This window comes from Octodon degus, unplaced genomic scaffold, assembly GCF_000260255.1.
Source record: "Octodon degus isolate 3935 unplaced genomic scaffold, OctDeg1.0 scaffold00101, whole genome shotgun sequence".
Taxonomy (NCBI): domain Eukaryota; kingdom Metazoa; phylum Chordata; class Mammalia; order Rodentia; family Octodontidae; genus Octodon; species Octodon degus.
In genome coordinates this window covers 10,448,925-10,458,362 of record NW_004524677.1, presented here as the reverse complement: position 1 = coordinate 10,458,362, position 9,438 = coordinate 10,448,925, and positions in this window count along the sequence as shown.

The window sequence follows — 9,438 nt, the reverse complement described above, 5'->3', positions numbered from 1 at the left end:
CGCTTCTTCCTGGTGGACTGGCTTTCTCCCAGGTGTCCCCTGTCCTTGCTAGGGTGGACAGGGCCTCCTCCTAACTGATCCACACAGCTGGGGTGACTGCCAAAGCCAGGTGCTGCGGCCGTGGGAGGGCGGAGGCTTAGCAGAGGACTAGCAGGGGACCTCGGGCCCAGGAAGCAGGCCTGGGCTGAGCGCAGTGCGGCTCTCTGCGGTGAGAACCCGGCATAGCTGCAACTTGGGTTTTAGTCCTTCCTGGACTGAAGTAGCCAACAGGGAATCCTAGCAGCCAGTAGACGGTGGGGATGGGAAGGCCACCTTCTCAGGAGAACTGAGGGTGCGTCTTGGGGATCCAGCCTTGTGGCCGGGCAATCTAAAGTCAAAAAGCTGCATGGATTGTGGTATGGTACAGAAGAGCTTGGTGTGGCTAAGAGAGAGCAGCCTTCCCAGGGTCAGAACAAGACTGCTTTAGAGATGGCCATCAAGGAAGGATCAGAGAACTAGGATTATAAGTGTCTTGAAGCCACACAGCTCTCTGTCAAGTTCCCTTATCTTTTTATCTCAGTGCTTTCTACAGATGTGTCACAAGCAGTACATTGGCCCAAGTCGTTAGGGTTATGGATCGAATGACCGAACCGCTCCCAATAATAAGAACATACGTTGAGGTCCTGACCCTGTGCGCCGCGGAATGAGGCCGTATGTGACCCTGTGCGCCGCGGAATGAGGCCGTATGTGACCCTGTGCGCCGCGGAATGAGGCCGTATGTGGACATCCGGTCACCGCTGATGCAGCTAGGTAGGATGCTGTCGCCCTGGAATAGGGCGGACTTGTGCTCCAACGGGACAGTGTCCTCACAGGGCAGTATGAAGGTGCCGACGGAGGGAGATGGCCTTGTGCGCACCAAGGCAGGGCGTGCAAGCCTAAGGCCCCTGGGGGCTGCCACAGTCTGGCAGAGAAGGGACAAGGTCCTGTGCTGTTGGCTGCAGGGGCACCTGGCCCTACCTGCGCCTTCAAGTCGGAGTTCAAGTCTTCAGAACTGTGTGGGAATGAGACTGTGTTGCTGAAGGTGTGCACTCCGTGACGCTTTGTCATGGAAGCCACAGGAAACTAACCTGTGTGGTGGAGGCAAGACTGTCTTTACATCCGCTTCTGTACCCAGGACCTGGTCTAGCGGTTTCCACGTAGAGGGTGCTTGGGACCAACAAGTATGTGTCAATCTGCCCTTCTCCAGGTGTTGAATTCCACAAAGTCAAAGATTGTGCAGAGCTCACTCGAGTTGCCTTTGGAGAAAATGTCCTTCACAGCATGGACCTTGTGGACGCAAGGTGGATCCTAAGTTTTACGCTTTTAGTACAGTCCATGTTTATTCCAGTAAAGCACTGGGCAAGATTACAGAAGCAACGTGACCCAGGCAGTGTGAAGTCTGTCTATTCACATTTATTCTCCGAGTTTTATCTCCAGCACGTTGACAGTGACTTCTGCATTACTGTTACTGAAATATTGAAAAAACAAAAGCAGTTCCACATGCAGGCTGCTGGTAGCTGTGAGTACACGCAGTGTCCCTGCTGGGCTCAGCCGGCTCCTTGCAGGTCAGTGTATAAACTCTGGAAAGATTTGGTTTATGTTAGCAAGCTCGGCTGCTTCCTGAGCTGTTTCCTCACCCCATCAAACATCTTCCAACAAGGCCCGCAACAGATCGCTTGCTTGTCACTCCAGCTACTGGTGGTCTGAGGACTACAAGGAGGCTCATGCTCGAGAATTTTTGCTGTATAATGATAAAAATGAATAAGAGAAAATCATCAAAAACAAGGCAATGCAACCAGGGCTGGAATGGTTGCTCCGCCCAGCGCAGAAGCCATAGCACCACTGTTACTGTAAACACATCCCTGGCAGATGTTTTACTTAAATAAACGTAATCAGGATTTGTGAAGCTCTACCGTGGCAGTGGCTAACACTCACGCATATTCGCTAATCTCCCCATGTCCTACTTGTTCTTCCGGCTGCTTGGAGCATGCTGTCCAGGCTGTGTGGGGGCACACCAGCCCCAGCACGTCTCCAGCATGTCCCCAGCATCGGGCTACGTGTGGCTTCTAATTCCTCCATGGCTTCATGCACAGGAGAGTGTGCCTTTTGCTGCTTAGATCCCCATGTGCCACAAACCTCTGCATCTCATTTCATGGTTCTCTGTCACCCCTGCAAAGAATGTTGGTGCTTACAGAAAGCGAACAGCATTTCACGATGTGGTCACCTTCACTTTGAGCTCTCTGTCACATTTAGGCAACAGTTTCATTTCAGTTGCCAAAACCCAAAATTGTACTAATACCATTCAGTAGGTCGGAGTGAGGCTGGCAGCACCTCCGAGACCCTGAGAGCTGGGTCTGGCTCACGGGTTTCCCTCCAGTACCCACCTCTCTGTGCGTTCTCACCAGTGGAGCTCCAGCTGGCCCCTTGTCAAATTCTATGCACATTTTTACTCCAAAGAGCCACGACTGTCTAATTCGAATGCATGTCTTCATGCAGTTCTTGAGGGTGTCAATGTTGAACATCTCGGCTGTCACCTTGGGTAGACATCCATCCAAGGTGACATCCAAACAGGCAAGAGGACATCAGTGGCCAATGGTCCATCACTGCATGAATAAGAGGCCGGTCTGAGGCACAGGAAGCTTCCATAATATGCTTCAAAAAGAGCCCTAAAGATGCTTAGCAAAAGCTATCCTTCCTGGTTGCAAAGTATTAAAAACCTAAGTGCTACCTGGCCTCTGGCCCAGTCATACCCTCCAGCTCATCCAGTGATTGCTTCACCATTCTGACAGAATAGTTTCTAACATCTGGAGAAACGAATGCACAGATCGGCCTATAAATCTATGCGAGGACATTATTTCACTTGAGAATCAGAAGTGATGTACTATCTTTGTAAACGTAGGTGAGAAAAGTCCCATGTCTGTCAATCAGTCAGAATTCTTCTGATACTTTAGTTTTCTGGTCTTGCTCCTATAAAAAATCCACTGCCCATTTTACTCTTCCTGAGCAAAGTCACATTAGTTCTTTAGGCAACTGAATTCTGCCATATATTAGATTTTCCCCTATTAAAGTTTCCTGTGATATTGTGGTTGAACTTGATCTCTTAAATACAAGTTAAGGACAAGGAAAGAAAGACATTCCTGACTCCGTTGCTCTGTCCTCAGAGTGGTGGAGCCATCGGCTCACATCTTGGCTCATGCGCTACTCCCGGAGGCAGAGGCAGATGTACAATAAAATACTCGTAATTTACAGAGATGCATGTGAAAACCCAAATGTGAGATTTGTCTGTGAACTAAACATTAGTCAGAACATAAAGCTGACTGAACTACTCTATAAAAACAAGGACGTTGCGTGTAATGTGCTTCTGTAAGTGTTTAGCTGTGGTCCTGATTTAGTGTCAGCTTATACTGATAACTGACAAATAGTGTACATACGATCCATGTAAGCCAAGTTCTTTGAAATCATTTTATCTGTCTAATATAGCACCTACGAGCTCGCAGGGACTTACCATTTGCTGGATGGGTGCAGATAAATAATCTTGGCTCATAATCAGACTGTAGGAAGAGAATAACATCGCAGAACATTCCAGCTGAAATCTGTTCACACGGTCATGAAAGAAACCAGGTGCACTGTGGCCTCCGTATGGAGTGAGCCCAGAGTGGCCAGCAGTCCGGGGAGCAGAGACACAGGCCCTCCTCCCTGCGCCCTGAAGAAGGAAGCTCGAGGTGCAGCCCTGGGCCCCCGAAGGCGCATTGGCAAGGCCTGGGATGGCAGAGGCCGAGGCCAGAGCTTGGCGCACACTCGCCACGGGCCATGTAGTCACAGCACAAAAGGCCGCGGCCCAACTGCACAGCGTATCACAGAATAAGGCCAGCCCTCCCTCACTGCGCCTGGCACTGGACCTAGGAACCCTACGAAGTGAAGAGGGTTGGACCTTGGTTCTTTTTATATTAATTTTATTGAGAAAGAAAAAGCAATGAGACAATTTCAAAACAGGTTAATAAGGCAATTACAATAATTAATACATTGTATATTGTTGACTTTGTAGTAGTTATTCATAGTACAAGATGCAGACACGGTATCTTGTCTAAACACTACTAGTTAAAATTTTTCTTCTCATTTATGGCCCTCATTTTTGTTTACTTTTGTCAGAGATGGGTATTCCCTTGCCATTCATATATTGTGGGTGCATTAATTCAGCAAAGTAATCCAATATAGTCCAGTAGTTTATAATAGTAGTGGGTTGTCTGTAGGACTGGCAATGTCAGAAGTTGTTGACTTGAGCCTTTCACAGTTTAACATATTCATATGGCTTTACTTTTTATACCTCGTTTTTATACTTTTCTGCTGGATGGTTAAGACCAAGATAAAGCAAGACCTATACAACAAGAAATGTAATTTCTGTATCTGACAAGGTCAGGACTCAGGACATAAGAGAACCTGTACTTTACTTTGGTTCTGACTCATGGGGTTGCAGTCCAGGGTGAGGGGTTCCCATGGCTTTGCGCTTCTCGGAGGCCTGTATGGCTGTGATGAAGGAGATGCTGGGGCAGTAGCTCATTCCCTTCCAGGGCACAGGGGACTTTGGGAGGCTGGGATGCCACAGTCCTTTCCCACGGCTTGGCCCCTAGTGACCCCAGGGCTTCCTTTCAGTCCCCGCCTTTCACAGATGCCAACACCTCCCAGCACTGCTGCCTGAGGACCAAGCACTTCCCACGCGGCCTTCGGAGTACTCCCGCTCCACCTAACCAGCTGGGGTCAAGTGTCTTACTCTGAGACAGTAGGTGCCAAGGACATCGGAGCTCGCTGGGAAGTGCCATCACCACGCAGCTCCCTTCCAGAAAAGAGAGGGCAGCAGCAGCAGATGGGGGCCTTTCAGAACCGGGTCTAAGGCAAAGCCCTTTTCCTTAGGGAGCTTTGAGCATCAGTCCAGCTTAGGAACCCAGAAGGTGCAGCTCTGTCATTGTCAAGCAGATCGAAAAATTGGACAGCTGCAGAGGGCAAGCAGGAAAGTGACCCAAATCTGTCCAGGTGGATAGAAGACAATGCCTTGGAGAGAGCTCTATCTCTTCAATTGTTGTGGATCCTATTCAGAGAGAGACAGACACAGGCCAACAACAGGGTGGAGTCGGCTGGGCAGTTCTTGGCAAATATTTAAATAACTGAACAAAGCACAATAAACAATATATTTTCTTAGAGGTGTAGCTTTGGGTCTGTCATAAAGAGAAGTATGAGTAGAATTGGCTGGCAGCTGGGCTTGGGCTGTACTAGGAAAAGCACCAGGCAAAGGTTTCTGGTTTTTATATCCTCAACACCCCAACTCCTGAAGGTTCACTTGACTGAAACTAAAAGTATTATATTCAGTCTAGATGATTCCCAGGCCTCTGGTTTTTAAAATCTAGAATCCCAGGACTTGGATCTTCACTGTCTGTCCTTTTAAAATAACAATGTGGTTGGATGTGGTGATAGAGGACTGTCATCCCAGTACCTGGGAGGCTGAGGCAGGTGGATCACTGCCAGTTTGAGGCCAGCCGTGGCTACGTGTTGAGCTCATGGCTGGCCTGAACTATGTAGTGAGATCCTGTCGCACAAAAACAAAAATATTATATAAAAAGTCTAGCCACTCATGACCTGCATTATGTTGAATCGTAACTAGATAGAGCTGTGGGAAGGTGGGGACAATTGAACTTGAGGGCCCCTTTCTTCTGTGGAACCCCTGAGTGGTGGGAGCAGCTCCGGCACAGCATTTCCTAGGAGAAAGAGGAAATCGGGGTGCGCAACTGGACCAGCTTGGTACGCTGGTTATGAAGCAAGCAGGAGAGCAATTTCCAGATATGGGTTGTGTTTTTGTCATCCTAACGTTCACGTCACTTTCACACCTACTTTCACATGTATAAGCTTATGTTATCTTCTGTGAAAGAGGGCCACTTCTCCACTGAAAGGATCCAGGCCCCACAAGGCCTGGTGGGTGGGGTCGGGCTCCCACACACAAACTTTTACAAGTCGTTGGTCCTGGCTCCTTCTTTGTGATGGAGCCACTAACAACGAGGTTTCTTGTCTTCTCCTCTTATGAATGAGTCCCAAAGCATTAGCAGTAGCTATCCCACCTCTCACTAAGCTCCGAAAACCAGGGCAGTCCTGATTTATGCCGCACTAGAGCCCGTGGGGACCATGGACTCCGACTGCCCATTCCCACCCTGAGGACCTGGACTCCATTCTTGGTGGCCTGAATTTTCCCAAGCACCATTTTTTTGTGTGTGAGAACGGGTCTCCACAGAACAGGAATAATTTCTTATGGTGATGAATCTCCCAGAGCGACCAGTGGAATCCTGACAGCTTTCTTAAGGCATGCTGGGTCTTCCCTACCGTGCAAACTTGACAACTCTCTCCCCAGCTATGTTTCTGCGCATGGTGTTCCCAGGCTACCCATCTGTCCAAAAACTGTAAGAGCAATCGCAGTCTTGTTTGCCCAGCTCCTCCCACCACACACGTCAATAAACGACTCCTCAATTCTGCTTTGCAAAAGGGAGGATGGAAATATGCACATTGATGGAGCAGTCATTTCAGGAATAAGTTGCCGCGGTTGACTGGCCCGTGATGTTCAAAAGCGCTCTTGCTTGTGAAATACACATTATCTCCCAGCTCTGACATCCAACCTTTATAAGCCAGGCCTTACTGTTCCGCTGCCACTACTACAGCCCTGGGTGCAGTGACAACGGCACCCAGTGCTTGAGACGGTGCTGAGCCTGCTCGGGCCAGGGCACGGCCACATCCTGCTGCTCAGGTGCCTGGGGACACCTCCAGGCACAAGAAAGCAAGTAATGATTCTTTGTATTTCTCTGTTCAGGAGAAGTTACTGGTGTGTAGTGAAATCCAAAGACAAGTTTGTGCTTGAAAGATATAAGCAGGCATGCTTCTCTCATACCACAGATGCTAATATAAAAGGACCAGAAGAGCCAAAGAAAGAGAAGAAGAGGCCAGGGCTGGGCTTGCCCCCAAAGCACATACGAAAGCATGAAGAGGCAGCCAGTATCACCAGTTACTGATAAACTCGAGTTAAAACCACACGGAGAGATCACCTGCCAGCTGCTAGCTGGCCACCGTTAAGCAGCCGAAGGGCAGCAAGCACGGCTGAGCAGGTGGACAGTGCAGACCTCTCTGCAGGAGCCGTAAGTGGCTGCTACCCTCATGGAAACCAATACGAAGAGTACTCAAAAAAATTAAGAAAAATTAAAAACAAAGCTGGCATGTGATTGAGAAATTTCTCTTCTGGATATACATACAAAAGCAATGAAATCAGAATGTCACAAATCTGCATTTCTATGTTCCTTGTAGCATCCGTCACAAAGCCAAGGCATCGAAACAACCTAAGCATCTGTGGCTAGATGAATGGACAAAGAACAGAGGACGTAAGCTAAAATACCCAGCTCATGCAGAAGGAAACCCATTGTTTGCAACATCACGGGTGGAGGTCGAGGACGTTTTGTTAACTTAAGTCAGACAAAGAAAGGCGAACACTGCATGCCCGCACTAATATGTAGGATCTGAAAAGAACGTAAGGAACAAACTGACAGAAGCAGAAGGCTCCCTGCAGGGATGAGGGGTGGAAGGAGATGGGACACTGGGGTGAAAAGAGGCTTTTGCTTAAGAGAAAAACAGGTGCTGAGGATCTCGTGTGCAGAACGGTGCCTCTGGCCGTGGACACTGTGCTGCATGCTCAAAGCTTGCTAACATGATCCATCCTAAGCGTTCTCACCTCCAAAAAGGTAATTGCTTGAAGGGATGGATGTAGTGAATAAATTGATGTAATAATTAGTTCGTAATGTATATGTTTGTCAAATCTTAAGATTTCACACTTTAAATGTATACCATTGAATTTGTCAACTATACCTCAGTAAAAACAAAACAGAAAGACAGAGAAAAGCTTTTCAGTATGAAAAACAAAGACAGGTAAGTAAAGAAAAGCAGGGACAAGAAGGGGATCTGTTCTCTCAGGAGGGATGCAAGCCCGAGGGGAGTGCAACAGGGTATGAGGAATTCCAGGATGATGGAGGCAGTTGGGGGCCTAGAATTACATGCACAGAAAGAAGGTTTTTTGAGACAGCCTCTTAATGTAGTCCGGGCTGCTTGTATTCATGAAGTAGCTCAGGCTTGTTTTGAACTGGCAGTGACCCTCCTGCCTCAGCCTCGAGAATGCTGGGACAACAGGGGTATACCACCATGCCTGGAAGAAAGAAAAAAATTTCACAGTAAAGGTCAAATAAATACTTTCAGGGACACACACACACACACACACACACACACACACAGCTGTTTAAATTGGTAACACAGCTTGCATGATGTATTACAGGAAGTCTTCAGGCAGCAGAAAATTCATGCCAGATGGAGATCTGGGTCTGCACGAATTAGTGAGGCGCTGAGCAATGGTGAATGTGTGCGAACCGACAATGTGGCTTCTACAATCTCTTTTAAAAAAGCATTGTCTAAAGAAAACCTGGTAATAATATCGTGTGAGACTTGTAACGTGCGGAGGTACAAGGCTGCTCAGCAGAGCAAAAGCCTGGCAGGACAGGAGCTGGAGCAGCGGGGTGAGGCGCCCCTCGGACGCTGCATGATGTTGTCAATGAAACGAGGGGACACGCACCATCAGAATTAAATGACGGCAAAAATGACATAAAAATGTGACTGGAGATGAGAAATTAGAAAATATATTAAACAAATAGTGTACGAGTAGAAAACCTATCAGTGGATCAGAGTGCGCACAAAGATATTTTGTAAGTAGGAAATACTGAGTTTGAAATCTGTGGGTGAACAAAACACCCTCCAGTCCATACTGTGTTTATATAACCAGATAATTTTTAATAACATGATGCTTTTTTAAAAGGTAAGTTATTTCAGATGTTAATTCAAGGCTAAACGTAAAATTTGAAATCATGTGCAGAGTAAAGGAAATGTGGGTGAGGATTTACATACTGTAATGAGAACAATATGCAACCATAACAAGGCAGCCACTGAAAAGAAAATACTTACTAGATTTAAGTTAAAAGATGAAACCACACATGCCTATAATCCCAGAACTCAGGAGGCTGAGGCAGGAGGATTGCTGTGAATTCAAGGCCAGCCTGAATTGCACAGCGAGAGCCTGCCACAAGCCAATCAATCAATCAATCAATCAATCATCAATGACAAAATTTTTACTCTTAGTTGCTTCAGTCATGAGTGCCTGACAAGTCATTAATGTGTTGGTTCCTTACAAAAATTAAAAGAGGAGCGTATCTCTGGAAAATAACTTCTTTGTACACACATAAGTGACGTACAGGTAAGGGCCGGCCATGTAGCTCCGTGCATTAAGGTGCCTGTCTAGGCAGAGGCAGGCCTGGGGATCGACCTCAGGCCTGCCATGCTGCCCCACCCCCAGGGTGT